This window comes from Lepisosteus platostomus, chromosome 7 (genome assembly GCF_059453375.1).
Source record: "Lepisosteus platostomus isolate fLepPlt1 chromosome 7, fLepPlt1.hap1, whole genome shotgun sequence".
Lineage (NCBI taxonomy): Eukaryota > Metazoa > Chordata > Actinopteri > Semionotiformes > Lepisosteidae > Lepisosteus > Lepisosteus platostomus.
The window spans coordinates 146,681-162,571 of record NC_142617.1 but is presented as its reverse complement, the minus strand read 5'-3'; the positions used below and the strand labels follow the sequence as shown (position 1 = coordinate 162,571).

The 15,891-nt window shown below is 34.2% G+C and overlaps 1 long non-coding RNA gene across 1 annotated transcript in view; it reads left to right on the top strand.

The window, feature by feature from the left end:
• The window catches only part of LOC148657696 (uncharacterized), a 78,852-nt gene that overhangs the window by 30,240 nt on the left and 32,721 nt on the right, over positions 1 to 15,891 (top strand). The gene's annotated exons all lie outside the window — the stretch shown is intronic.

Sequence of the window (15,891 nt, the reverse complement as noted above, 5' to 3'; positions counted from 1 at the left end):
TAACTCACTAATTTGATCTTTCTCCTCCGATCACATCTGATGGGTGTACCTCATTGTCATGCGCTGCAATTAAACATCAGATTAGTCTTGGCAAATCTGTAATAATTTACATATTAATATCTTTCCCTATAATGGAAAATGTAAAGCTCCATCATATCTCAAAGTGTCCCATGGGTTATGAGGTAATAAGGTAATCCTATTCAGAGAGCTCATTTTCAAGTTCTGACATACATGTAAATGTAATTCATTCAACAGACAGGATCTATCAATGATACTGTATATCTGGTTTCCTAAATCACAGACTTTAATTTTATTATTACTTTTTTACTGTTTATTTATCTTTATTTGGTAGCATTTGTGTTTGTACTCATTCGATTGATCATGAATGTACTGAGTTCATTTTCATGGTGTATATTTATTGCACATTATATATTAATACATTTAGAAACATTAGATGTCATCTTATACTATGTTATTTATTCCGTTTCTGCATAATAAGAGTGCAACTGCATTTTCAGTATCACGTAACCATACATTAGAAGTATAACTAATTCATTTCTTTGCAAGTAGAAAAAAAGGGGAACTCTGATTTTTTTTTCTTGTGGTTACCTGTGGGATTTTACAGTTTTCATCTTTGACCAGTTAAAGATAAGATAAGGATAGAACAGCTTCACTCTAGCAACAGACCAAGCAATTATACCCCAGGCTTCATGGCAGTTAAGTTGAAGAAAAATACACAAAGACCTTTGTGACACAAAAAGTGCAGGATGAATGGACTTGTAAAAAGGGTTAATACATTTCATAGATTACATATAAAATGTTAAATAATATAATAATGCTTAAATAAAAAATACCTCTGTAGATACTTCTTGCTGTTTTACTGAACCAGTTTGTGGGAGAGCTGCTGTTTGGTTAATGTGGCATTGCGTTACCTGAAATCCCATTATGTGGAATGAAACACAACTGGATTTCACTTCTTTTGAGACAATGATAGTGAATATTGACTTGTGAAAGGCTGGATGGGGTCATATATACAGTAAAGCTGCTTAATTCTTTTTATTGTTTGTGATTGTTTATTTCTGTCATTTGCTTTTCTTGTAAAGTGTGGCATCGTTTATTCACCAGCATGCAGAATTGATATTCTGAATGTCATTAAGGTGTTGTGTGCCGCTATATGTTTTACTGCATTCATGTTTGTTTGCATGGCAGCAAGCTAAGCTGTATGCTTGTGTTGGCTTCCTCAGATCTCTGAAAACACAATTGGGTATCACTCGTCTGGGGTGGAACAATTCACAGGAAAGGCTTAGACATTGAGCTTGCACGGTCTCTGACTCCATTTTCAGCCTTTGTTCCCACCAGGGTGGCACTCTGCGTGTGGCGGCCAGGGCTCTGAGCATTCCTGTCTGCTGCAATCAAAGGCCCTGGTCTTTCTTATTCATGATGTCACCAGAACCCAAGATCGAACAGTCTCTGCTTCTTTGCTGCTCTTCTGAAGTTAAAAACACACATTCTGATCCTTAAAATGACACATGCTGTTGTACACATCTTCTCAGCCTTGCCTTATACCAACAGACCTCTTTTTTAAAACCAGATTGAGTCACCATGCCCTTGTGCAAGACATTTTCCCAACTATAATTCATAACACTTGGGAAGAGTGAAAAAAAATCAGCATTGGTATGTCCAGTTCTTAATTTTGCTATTCCTTTTCTGTTCAGCACAAATGTTGATATACTTATCATGCTACATGCCCACTATTTATAGGCTTCAGTTTTTTGTATGTAGATTTAAATAGCTTAGATATATTTAGCTAAGTAGTTCTTTTATGTGGGACATTCATTATGTATTTAATTGTGTATGTATCAATGTTTAGATTTCTGAATATTTCCTTTTCTTTTAACAAAACCCATTTTCAGAACTCAAAAATAAAATTGAAAATTGCATTTATTTTTCATTTCTTTAAGTGTGATATTTTTAGTTTTTCACATTAAATGCTTACATTATCTTGATAAATATTTTATATGAAGTTACTTTTTTGAAAGATTCATGTAAAATAATCAGTTTTCTGATGTAGAAGAAAGATAAAGTATAAGATTTATCTTATAAGATAAGGGAAAAATCTTAAACTATACTGGATAATTTGTAATTATGTATCATTACCGTATTTTACACATGAAAATACTATTTTCATTATTCATGTATTTGGCAAATATACAGAACTTTTATCTTTGACAAAACAGTTCCTAAATATGCTATTTTTTTATAAAATAATGTGTTTAATACGTTTATTAAAGCAATTAAAACATTTGCTAACATAATTTTTTTCAATAAACAATAAGCATTTTCTTTTTTGCTTTGTAATACTAGCTATTAGCTATTAGCTATTGTGCAGACATAAATATAAAATATTGATTACATATACAACATTGAATTAAAGGATATAAGGAACATTTAATGTTGAAAATGAGTAAAATAATCATCAACAATGATTTTGTAATTAATTTCAGAAATTTAAAAGTCATTAAATAGGATTACAGAAAAACACCCACAACATACAGAAAAAAAACTTTGTGATTGCAGATAATTATGTTTGTGCTTTTGAAATAATTGATTTTTTAAAATTAAAATATGAAAAATACAGTATAAGAATTAAAATGTGAAACAAGCTATACTAAGGAAGCTATTGTAAATGAAGATATTTGATATGCTGGTATATTAATTAGATGTGGTAAGGAAATTATGTCAAGAACATATATTTATTTATACTTCAAGCTCAGTAACAAATTATGTAAAGCTAAAACTGTTTTTCTTGATAAGAAATTAAATTGTTTCTTTCAATGTATTTGAAATCAGTCTTGTAGCATTTCAAGAAGTTTAATAACATATCCATGGTGTCTTCATAAATCTATCAGTTATAAAGAAAACATTTTGATGTATTTTTAGGCAACTACAAACTAAGGCTAAAACACTTTTTATACTCTAGTAATTTTCTCTATCTAAAACACTTTTATAGGTATATAAACATGAATGAATGTGTTTATTTTTTGTTGTTCTATTTAATTTTAACATTTTACTATCTTTGCGGATGTTTGTTTGTTATAAAAACAACTATTTCTCTCAGGCTCACCTCCAATAATGGCGGTGGTAAATCATTTAATCTAGAAGTGTGCTTGAGATCCCAATCTCATTACCATGCACATTTTCCTACATTTAACATTTTAATTCTTATCTCTCTAACCTTCCCTAAGAGGTATCCTTGCACATTATTTTCTCTCCTGTAACATTTTCATAAGTACCATAATGTTAATGTTGCACCATACACAAATTGTGTTAAATTTTTAATTAATCAAATATTTTTCTGTCCCGTTGGAGTCAAACAAGATTGTTTTTAGACTCATCTGACCAGAACTTTCACAGCAAAATTAATTCATACCTTTTGTAAACCTGGCTGGTAATGGGCTTCTGTTTATTTATTTAATTATGTTTCTTAGTGTTTTAATCTTCGTCAGTACAACACTCTCCACCCAGGTTCTGCACAGTGTCTGACCACTTAGTTTTCTCTGTCTTGGACCTCGGCTGGGTGCTGTGGCTGTGCTCTTTTCTTTCTCTCTGTTCACAAGCTGATCACATTATTTTGTTGTAACATGTCCAATAGAGTAAACTCTCTGTTGTGACATTTTTAGCTTTTACCTGCTTTTTTGTTAGTCACCTTCCGTGAATAAGATTCCTGCTTGTACATACACAGCTTAAAGAGCTTTTTGCCTTTTTAGTGTTTGGTGTACATAGATAATTCTGCAAGCACGTACAATGTGCTTGCACTTTTTTGCATCTTTTAAAAAAATATATTTAAATATATTAATAACCAGCTTATTCTGCCTTGTGGTTCTCCCTGGTTAATTATTTTGTAACTGCCTATTCTGTTTAAACATACGTTTGTTAAAAAAATATTTTACAGGAAAAGAGTTTCGTTTTATTTACAAAGTGCAAAAATATATACTAAATACAAATGTATTATTTTATTTGCAAATTAAAACTTCCTATTCAAATTAAGAAGATCAGAAACTTAGTGCTTCTTGGTTTGTTGCAGGAATTTCTCAGAAACCCATACATACGCAATCTCTACAGCAATTCCTGCATTTACACATTATATTTATGCTACATTGAACATTATGTTTTTATACTGCATTTATCCATTTATCCTGAATTTCCTAAAAAGCAAAAACCACAAACACACACACACACACATTGATGGTTTAAAGTGCAAAAGACAGACAACAACCTGATATTTGTGATTTAGCACTAGAAAATTCCAACCTTTTCTTTCTTCATTCTTTTCCTACAAATCCCAAAAATAAGAGTTCGAGATCCGGTACTGAATTTGTAAAGCCATATCATTCTAATACGACAAAAACTGGGTCATCCTGCGTCCCTAAAGTCAGCTTGGAGTGATTCACCATCACTCAGGGCGAGATGAAAGGACCTCTCAATGTGAATTATGTTTCATGTGTCACAGTAACATTTACTCTTCTGTACCTCCCCCTCTGCCTATGGCTATTAAATGAAATAGTGATGCCTTGAAGTCTGTGAGATTGTGGATGTGGAATCTCAGTGCTGTTTACAGATACGTCAACAGATTCCACCAGGAAACATATTTTCAGACGTTCTTGTTTCTTATGTAACTGGCCATATCAGTGTTTTAAAGAGCTAATAGTAGTCACATTAGGACTGAACAGGTGGAAATTACAAGATGGAAATTATTTTATTTAAATGCAGCATATTAAAATTGTTATCTCTAATAACAATTGTAATCTACAAAAAATCACATAACTAAAACTGAATGTTTTTGCCATTTATTAATTTACTTACACTATTGCTTGGACTAGCTTTCATTGTAATATTATTTCCTTTTTATTACAACCATACATATTACCATATGTAATATGGTATTTATACATAGAATAACAGATTGTCTTTCGTGCAATTTTCATCAATGTCAAACTTAAATATATTTTATTACATATATCACCCACCTGCAGCCAGTCTGTCCTAGAAAAATTGTGAATTTGAATTAATTATGAAACACATATACCCTCCACTATACAGCTCATGATTTTAAATATGTTTACTTCAAAGTTATTAAGTTTAAAATGCCTATCATTCTGTGTCCTTTTTAAAGACAGATAAAAGAAAGTACCGTATTAATGGAATAATAAAAAGGAATGTGTTCTGTAGGAAAGGTATTTATACATTAATTTAGATTTCCATTTGCATCGCATTTCCTTTTAAATATCACATAAATAGAATTAATCCATGATATTTCAAAACATTTCCATCAAATTACAATTCCATCTACTGCGAATCACCTTTATAATTTGCCGAAACCCATGTTAAAATGTGTTAGTTGCAATTAATATTCCTTTTAAAAAAGTATTGTAATAATCTGACAATTTCATGTTAGAAAACTTTTCACTGTCAGTTTTCATCTTTAGGCAGAAAATGTGAGAACACAGTTAAAGCCCATCTGGAAGGAAAATCTGATGTTGAATTGTCTTGTCAGTTTATAAAGAATTTGTGTTTGGATTCATTTTTTGACTCCTGTTTGATGAGTTTAAAATAAAAGCAAAAAAGGTTGAAAAGGTTATGATAAGAAAAGTAATAGATGGAAATACAATAAGACTTACAAAATGATACAGAGAGAGGAGAGACGCTCGGCCCACAACACAGGTTTGAACAGAAAAGTGCTTGCTAAGCTATCTGTTTCACACATGCACCGACAGAAGGTTCGATATTTATTCGATCGATGAGTGAAAAGGCACAATGGCAAAATCGGACGGACTTCTTTTCAAATACAGATCTCCAATGTCCCCCGCAGTCTGCAGTCGCACGGCAGGTGGTGTGGTGCTCAAGGAGCAAGGGTTACATCAAGGCTGCTCCGCGGACCATGCAAACAAGTCTAGACCAGTGACCTGCTGAATTGCTCCCTTTGAAGACAAGGCAAGTTCGGTCACGATGAAGAAAAATCAAGGCGTACCCTCTTTACAATAGGGAGCCCATGGCCGCTGGGAGGTAAGCAGGACAGGACAGAAAGAGCAGGCATCTGCTTCCATGGTTACAGGCCGAGTATGAGGACCCTGCTATTCAAGAGGCTCTGTTCTCATGCTCTCACTGTGGCAATGTCATGCATTTTGAGCAAAGGCAGTCTGAGACGATATCAGCAGCAGCAGACTAGTTCTTTGAGAGTGAAATGAAACGTGAGCACATAGCAGTTTGGAAAAAAGAGAGAGAGAGTCACATGACCACAGTGAAAACAAGTTCTGCTATTTCAGAATAAGGTATTTTTATATGAGACATGAACAACATAAAGGAATTTCTTTTCTTCCTTCTTTTGAGTTTTTACGAGTGTTCCACGGATTTCTATGATTGTTCTTTTCCTTAAAAAACTGGACTGTTTTGATTTTAAGAGGTCAAGGGTCAAGGTTTATGTGGTAGAAACACTATTGTTAAAATGTGCAATTTAGAGAATGTCTTTTTTGTTGAAATTCAGCCTTGCTTTTAACTTCCAATTCTTATTATAAGTTTGACAGAGCATGAAATTAATAAGCTTCTACACACCTAACCTGTTTGTTCTCTTTTTCATTTTAGAATTGCCGTGCATAATGTGCAGGTATTCAGTCTTAGTTACAGGGTAGATGACAAATCATGGTTAGCTTTTCACATTTAACTATACGAGAAGATGGTCTAATTTTCTAGTTTTACTTGATGACAAATATTAGAATTTGAACATCTGCTTGCTTTGCATTACTGCTCAGGATCGTATTCAAGCAATATTAACTTACCCGTGCTTTACTGTGAAAAATACCACATTAAGACAAATAGAGGAATCATGTCTCATATGAGTGTTTCTTTTTTGTTTTGAGGTGATTTTTTTTCTTTATTTGAATCATGCTTTGTAAATAGGAAACAAGTAAAGTACTGTATGTGTCTTACTTTAAGAACAAAAGGTATTCAAAATGGTCAGTTGTAAAAATCATTTAAAACATACATTTTATTTAAAGAATATTAGTATGGTGCTGCGACTGACCCCAGCCCCCTCGGATCCTAAAGAAAGAAAGCAGATCGCTCCCTATAGGAAGGAGCTGGAGCAGTACATGTGTTTGTGGATCGTGGGAAAATCTTCGTCTCGTTCTTTTGCTTTCTGCTCTGCTTATTTAAAGAGCAAGGGCTGAAACAGGATTTAGTGAAAATGAAAGCATTTTGAAAAAAACACAGAAAAGGGAGATTGAGGCTGCACTAGTGAATACCTGTGTGTGCAACTTGTAGTTTATGATTTCTTGTGTGGATAAATTGAACAAAACTGAACATCGCTTGGAAGTGGAAAAACCCTACATAAGTGTGGTCAGTGGATAGAGAATACTTGAATCATTTTTATAAGTAGGAAAAACTAGATTTGAAAGATTTATAAGACCTTGAACTTCAATTTTTGTATGCTAGATATTGGATACTAATGATTTTAAAAAGCTGGTTTATGCTTCTGTTCATTCTTCCTAAACAATTAAGGTATACAACCACAGGTTTGTGAAAAGTACAACTTATTCTATTTTATAAATGTTTTTTTGCAATATTCAGTGGAACATTGAATTATGTATTCCTAAGTATTACTATTCACATTTGTGTCTTACATTTATGTCTTATATTTAGAATGAGATTGGTGATCTTACAGGTATCTTACACTATGCGATTCTTGTTTTTCCAACACATTCATATTAAATTTATTTAAAAAAACTGAACATAGAACTGTAAAAACTACAGCTCTTCTTTTTCTTTAAAAGGATAGAAGACACTGCGCATACGAATGTCAAATTTCATTATCAGATTTTCAAAATACTTAGTTGATTATGGTCTTAGTATGCTAAAACTGCCAAATATAAATAAAAAATGCAGAGAATTAAAAATAGATAACCTTAACCAGATGACTGCAGCTGTGAGTTGTTACAGGAAATCCAGTCTGGTGAGTGTGAGATTGATACAATGTCTTCAGTTTTCTATAAGTGATTGGAATTTGGGGTCATTTGGTATATTTAAGCTGCAAATAAGGACAAGAAATAAACCTGGACGTTTTCCTTGTATTTATTTTTATCGAAGAGAGAACCTTTTATTTTACCATGTATAGATGCACAGGTTAAATATTTTAATTTTTTGTTATGTTGTATGGAACTTGCTGTTAATACTGTTACTATTGTGGATTTTTAACACTTAGTAATGAGTCTTAGTAATGGTTTCAACTAGGAGAGCATTACTGGCAGTGCTCTGCCGGCAACAGAGAGCTATCAGCAACAAGACGGCATTGCTCTTTTCTCAAAGTGGGAGCAGGCAGTATATTCATATCTAATTGTTCTTCATTTTTGTCTTCAGGTTGGATAGATAACAGATTGGAAATGTTGATTTAACAATTAATAACTCTTTTATAGTAATTTTATTAACTTCCAAATAAAATGAAAAATGATTATGGTACACATCTTGCTCTTAGTGTTTATTGTATAGTATGGTGGTAGCTGTGACATACTATTCTGCTTGAAGTATCAATGTTTCCTGTTCAAGATTAAAACACTGAATCACTAGAGTGGTTAAAGGTGGGGAAGATAAAGAATTGAGTGACATGTTTGAGAGGTAGTACTGCACTTTTGTCATTTATTCATCACAATCAGAATGATTTTTAAGGGAAACTCAATTTCAGTTTTAAGCACATACAGTATATGTTGATTTTAATCTAACTGAGATTCCATTTACTGGACGGATCATATTTTTTCTTTGAAGTGAGATGAAGGAAAAATAAAAAGCTATCCTGTACTTAATCATTTTGTTAAAGACTAACTTGTATAAAGCATTAAATGTTCTACATAAATTGTTCAGGTCCTTAGGAAAAGTTCTGAATAGGTTGGTTAGGTCAAGGTCAGGTGAAGGTTAAAAGTTACACAGTGCAAATTTTGAAAATGCATACTGTGGTGTCCTTTTAAATGTACTGTAACTGACCTAATACCAGCAGATATATTCACATAGGCAACTACACAACTCTGTATCTAAGATGTATGAAAATTACAAGAAGACCACCTTTTCACCCTTTTGATTTTCATTGGTATTAAACAAACATTTTCGGTAATCTTCGATTTGCTGGATTTATCCAATGGCAGCATATGGAATAGATTCCATATGCTCTAGTGGTAATAGTTGTCCATCTTTGTTTATGGACAGGGATATATCAGATGTAAAACCTTACATACAGTATCTTTAAAAAGTTAGCTTTACAGTGGCAGCTCTAACTAATTTCCTGCTACCTGATTGCTCATTTAGAAGGGCTACCCCATCTGGGCAGTTTTTGGGTGGTATGATGACCAAGAACATTTACATTTTCTTGTGAGCCTCGCCTGGTTTGTGCTTCTCCACTACTATCTGTGGCTTATTTCTCAGTCTTCATGGTTCATTTTGTCATACAGTATCACTATGAGTTATGGCTTACATTTATTATGCAACTGAGGGAACGTACAGAGGGAGATGCTCACATTTATGCTGAACTCAAGTTAAACCAGTTGAATTACAGAGACAGTTACACCAAAAATCTTTTGTCTTCCAAATTAATCTTTTGCACCGGAACTGATTTAGTTTAAATTTTCTCTGAAATCTAGTTTATGCATATACTGTCGATATTTTTAGTTTTATTAGTTTGGATTAGATTGTGTAGAGCTCAAATATTTAGGTCCTAATATGCACCATCATTGCAAACACTGATGGGAACAGAATGCAATAACTTTACAGAGGAGAAAATACTTTTGCATGGCTATATATCCCATATCAAAATAGCCCTTGATTACTGAAAATAACTTGCCATTTAAAGTTTTGTAACTTACTACACAAGTTACATGATGAGAGTGTCTCATTCACGTGTTTATGTCTTGTTAATGATTAGAAGAGACGCTCATTAGATGAGCAAACCTGAAATTCTGTTATTTTACTTTACCTGACCTTAATGCCCAAAAGGAAGCACTTTGACATGAATTTCTAACTTATTTTATAAACATTGTGATTACAACTTCTTGAATAACAGTTCCCATAAGCTCCAGCAATAAAACATGTTGTCTTTAGTAAAGTAATCATGCAGAATTTGCCTTTTTCAGCTGATTTTTTTATAGTCATTATAGTCACCTCTGCAGGAAATTGCTCTGACCTGAGTTTACATGCTTTTAAGTTAGCTATTGTTCCCATGTGTACTGGAGCAAAACCACTCTCCTTTGATCTCAAGGAAGCTGTAAGGCTAAAACACAACATTTCAGATGTTCTTGCTTCATCGACTAAATTACCATTACACAAATGACTATGCTGAACCGACAGATTGATGCATTTCTGCTGTGGACACCCACACACTATGATATTCTTAATATTTTCCATGCAATAATTCATCCTTTCTTATTTGTGTTTACTGAGTTACTTCTGTATGTTGAATTCATCTTCATCATACAAACTAGTTGAAATACTGAAGCTAAGCAGGTGTGAGCCTGGTCAGTACCTGGATGGAGACCTCCTGGGTCCTAATGCCCCAGTATAGTGATGGGGACACTATACTGTAAAAAGGTGCTGACCTTCAGAAGAGACATAAAACCAAGGTCCTGACTCTCTGTGGCCATTAAAAATCCCAGAATGTTTTTAGAAAAGAGTAGGAGTGTAACCCTGCCATCCTGGCCAAATTTCCCATTGGTCTTTAACGATCATGGCCTCCTAATAATCCCCATCTCTGAATTGGCTTCATTACTCTGCTCTCCTCCCCACCGATAGCTGATGTGTGGTAAGTGTTCTGGCGCACTCTGGCTGCCATCGCATCATCCAGGTGGGGCTGCACACTGGTGGTGGTGGAGGAGAGTCCCCATTACCTGTTAAGCGCTTTGAGTGGAGTGTCAAGAAAAACCCTACATAAGTGTAAGCAATTATTATTATTATTAAGTCATTTATCATGGAGGCTAGGTTAATAATTAAATTGTTCATTATTCATATTGCTGTGCTGTACTGCACACTTTTATAAAACTGCCTGTAAATGACAATGAAACCTTTTGAAATGTATAATTTGAGGATATATAAAAGATCAAATTATTTATACCTTGTAATGCAAAGATTCCTATATTGATTTAGCTTCTCCCCCTCCTTCTTAAATTTTATATTTAGTTTTTTATATTTCTATTGATATTGTAACGCAAATGGCCTCCATTGCTTTTGAGAGCCGGCTTACCAGTGCGGTGACGTCACTGCCCTTCCCTGTGAATAGTAGGGACCGCAGCCGCTGGGCTGATGGGCGATTTCTCTTTGGCTATAGAGGCTGGGTCCCTAGTGAGTGATGCCAGAGGCCCAGGTTCGAGTCCCCGATGGTGGGGGGCCTACCTGATGCGTCAGCGGTGAACCCTGAAGGGTTACAATATGCAGCTTAAAAAATATATTTTATTTTTCTAAATTTTTTAAAGCTGTCCCTCAATGACTTCTAGAGTGTGTTCTAATAAAAAAGAAAACCTTCCTTTTCTGGAATGAGACTAAACTGATAAGATATTGTTTCCCACAAGCAATTGCAAGAGTTCTCAACAGTTGTGTGGGTTTTGCCACTTTTTGCTGTGCTGTTTACCGTTTCAAATGCTTTGGAAGGTGCTCAGCTGGTTTCTTTGATTAACTTTATCTGTCATTTCAATTGAATATATTTTCATTAGTAATTAACAAGTACTTGTGCTCAAATAACACATTGTGGGTAGTATGATTGAATCTACAGTCCATCCCTGAATAGAATGTTTCTCCGATTATCCCTGGGAGGCTTCCAAAGGAGAAAGCCATCTTGGCTCAACCCTAGACCAAGATTCGGCACTGAGCCAAAATAATAATAATAATAATTGCTTACACTTATATAGCGCTTTTCTGGACACTCCACTCAAAGCGCTTTACAGGTAATGGGGACTCCCCTCCACCACCACAAATGTGCAGCATCCACCTGGATGATGCGACGGCAGCCATAGTGCGCCAGAACGCTCACCACACATCAGCTATCAGTGGGGAGGAGAGCAGAGTAATGTAGCCAATTCATAGAGGGGGATTATTAGGAGGCCATGATGGGGTAAAGGCCAGGGGGGAAATTTGGCCAGGACACCGGGGTTACACCCCTACTCTTTTCGAGAAGCGCCCTGGGATTTTTAATGACCACAGAGAGTCAGGACCTCGGTTTTACGTCTCATCCGAAGGAAAATGGCTACCGATGGCCCAAACAGTGGAGACCAGGTGTATATTAAATATGTCTGGACTTTATAAAACAGGGAAACCAAGCCAAAGAATCTAATTTAAGGAGAAAAGAAAAGAAAACTCCTATTAGATTTTTTGTTGAGAAACCTTTTGCTTCACAGTGAGGTAAAAGATTTAGTTTATACAGAAGACACAAATGACCCAGTATTTAGGTAGATATCCATATGGAGGTAGGATTTTGTTTTTTTCCTAAAATTTAAGAATAAGACATTAACAAGTAAAGTATATTCTTTGGGTAAAAAATAAATATATTTTAAAGTAAGAATTTAATAGCTACCTGAAAGACATGTGTATCAGAACCAAGAAATGTAAAGCCCCATGTAAAAAAGATGTTTACTTTAGTAAAAGTAAAGGCTGATTAACTTGTCTCTTCATCTTGATAGGTACTCACTATTTTATATTGGTCACTATTTTATCTCTTCAACTATTTACTTCCTAATTTTAACATAATATGACATTAAAGAATATCCAAGATGGAGACCATACTAATTTTGTGAAAATAGCCGTACATGATTACATATTTGGTTAGTTTTGGTGCCACCAGAGGGAGATCTGGAGCAGTATTGACATTTAGCAGAATGTGATTTTTTGCTTCTTGTAACTAAGGTCTTTAGGCCTTATTTGGTTAATTCAAAGTGATATTGAAAGCAAAGAATGCTCTGTATTTGTTAGATAATAAGCATGACATGAGCCAGATGTTGAAAAATGTTATATATGTTAAAAACGATAGATGTTAAAAACAGACATAACAAAGTTTCATTATACAGTTAAGGAAAGACAATACTGTAAGAACATTTTCAGGCAAGAATTTTTCACCAATTGTTTATTACGAGTCTGCAGAATTATTCTGATGTGTAATGCATTATATGTTCATTTTTACTTTTGCCAAAATGCAAACAAATGTTACTCAAAAAATATACTGTGGTGCAGAACAGCCCTGCGTTATATTACATTTATAGTATGAATCCTGTCTAGATCAGAATGACTAGTTTTTCAAAGTACAATACTTAATAAAATGTTCTTAATTTGTATTCTTATTACAATAAGAATAAGAAAACAATATTGCTATATTGTTTTCACATTTATCAAAAACAAGGCTGGTTAAAATAAACGCACACCTCTCTTAGGGGTTTAATAGAGATGAGGACAGAGGACTTACATTTTTTTGGTGTTTAATCCATTAAAGGCCATGGTCCTGAACAAAGGCCAAACACACTACCCCCTTGTCATGTCGCTAAGCCCTGAATAGCCTCTTCTGTGGGATTTAATGGGTTAATGGCAGATCAAGGAGGCTGAAAACATATAGCCCAGCATGGAATATATCTGAACAGGCAGGAAAGCCTTAAAGATTCAGGTTTTTGTTTCTTCAGTTACAATTCCATTTTTAATAGTTTGTAAAATTAGAGTAGTTGCTTTAAGCGAATGCATGCTAATTTAGTGCAGGAGAATACAGTAGGTATTCAAGATAAAGTACACTTTCTGTATCTTTTTATCACAGTTTATCACAGATTGTAAATGAAAACTCACTCAAATTTTTTTTAATCTTAACTTATCTTTTGAGAACTAAAATGTTTACAGTATTCTGGTATGCTACAGTCTGTTGCTCTGAAAAGGAATACATTTAGAACTTCAAGGGATGTCTTATGTGCTTTATTTAAAATGATTATTGAAACATCTAGAACGGCTCTTTGTCCTTTTCACAGATGGTCTGAATATAACATTTTAAGATCCAAAACAAAACATGATGATCCTGACAATTTGTGTGGAAGTCTCTTCATCTATGAACTTCCATCATTAACTCTTTTCTCTGGTAGTGATAGCATTTGTTGGAGATGTGGAAATAAAAACACTACTGAACCTCACAATAAGATCTTGCACTGTAGTCCTCTGTAACACTTTTAAAAGACTGCTAAATTTGTCAGAGAATAAACATTCAATATTTATATAATTATTTGAATATTAAAGTTTACTGTCACTTTTCCAGAAATAATTGTTGGTTTCTTTGTAGGCAAGTGCTTATATGGTCTGTTACATCCCAGTGTGTGTGTACATGTGTGTCTTTGTTGCTATGTTCCACACTACTTGACCTTGATTGTTCTCCCTCCCCCATTGGTCCATCATTACACCATTGTTTCAGTATGATGTCATCATTAATCAGCTTCTTGGCCAATCAGAGTGCAGTTTATTCAGTATATAACTTGGAGTTTTTCAGAGGGAAGGGGCCTTTTGTTTGACTTCATTCTTGCTCTGCTTAGCTTTGGTTTTGTTTTGCTTTTGTTTTTTTGCTTTAGCTTCAGCTTCGATGTGTTCGTGTGTGTTTTCGTATAGCTTGAGCTCTTGTTGGTGTGTGTTAGTCTCTTTGTATTTTCATTTGTTTGTTTGTGTGTGTTTATCCTTCTTTAGCCATTACCTTGCCCAGACATATTGTATCAACCTCTGTGTTCTTTTGTACCCTGTTACTTGTGTCTACTCTCGTTTGTATTTGTAGTTCACTTGTGTATTTGTGTGAACTTTTGTGTATAGGGTTAGTTTAGGTTGTTGGGTACATTCTACACACTTAGTTGATTTATGTATTAGTCACACTAGTTTAGTACGGGTGAGTGCCTTTTTTCTTGTATGGGTTTGGGTAGTCAGTGAAGGTTAGCTAGGGCGTTTGAAGACGCCAAAGACCGTGTGTTTCGGGTTTTTTTTTGTAGTCAGATTAGCTTTCCCTCACTGTCCTAGCCAGCTCCATTTTTCTTGTTTTCTTTTCTTTGGCACCACTCTAGTTCCAATTCACTTTGTGTTATTGTGTCTTATTTTGTACCAGTCACTTATTCACCTTTAAAATAATCACTTTTGCACCAACATTTGTTATCACACTTTCTAAGTCCCTCATCAGAACCCACCTGCATCCAAAAAACAATCCTAAATATTACACCCTTTTACCCCTAGATACTTGGGGTCGTAACATGGTCACAGGCTTCTTTATCTCTTGGAATAAAATATGAAAATTATCCTGTACTTGCTTTGCAACATCATATAAATTCTCTCAAACTTTGTTCTACTTTTGTGTAATTAATCTGAATATAAAGGCAAGAATATGTTACATACTCTGTGATAAAAAAATGCTTTCTCTCTATGGAACCTTACAGTTTTTCTAAATCAAAAAGATGTATTTTTCAGCAGTATGTAAATAAACCCACAATTTCTACTAAGGAGAATTTGAAAGCCATTGGTGTCAAATCACTATTGCATTGAGCCATTCAATTAGTGTTTTTCCTACCCTGTGGATTTAATGGAAAATGCTGTATTATGTTTGGTGAAGCAGACATGTCAATGTAATAACAGAGGATTATACTGTCATATTAATAATAGGTCATCATTTCATTTCTGATTCTGTGTTGCCTTTGCTGGTTAGGGGAAGCTGGTGATAGTTTAGCATCAGTTAGTGAAATGTTTAACTGCAAATTAATGCATATTTGAGAAAATAAAAAACTTTTATTTTTATTGTGCTTCTCATGTCTATGTTAAGATTTTTGATGACAGTGACACCGCCAAACCAGTTATCATACAGCATCAAGTGCAGGCCTTTCT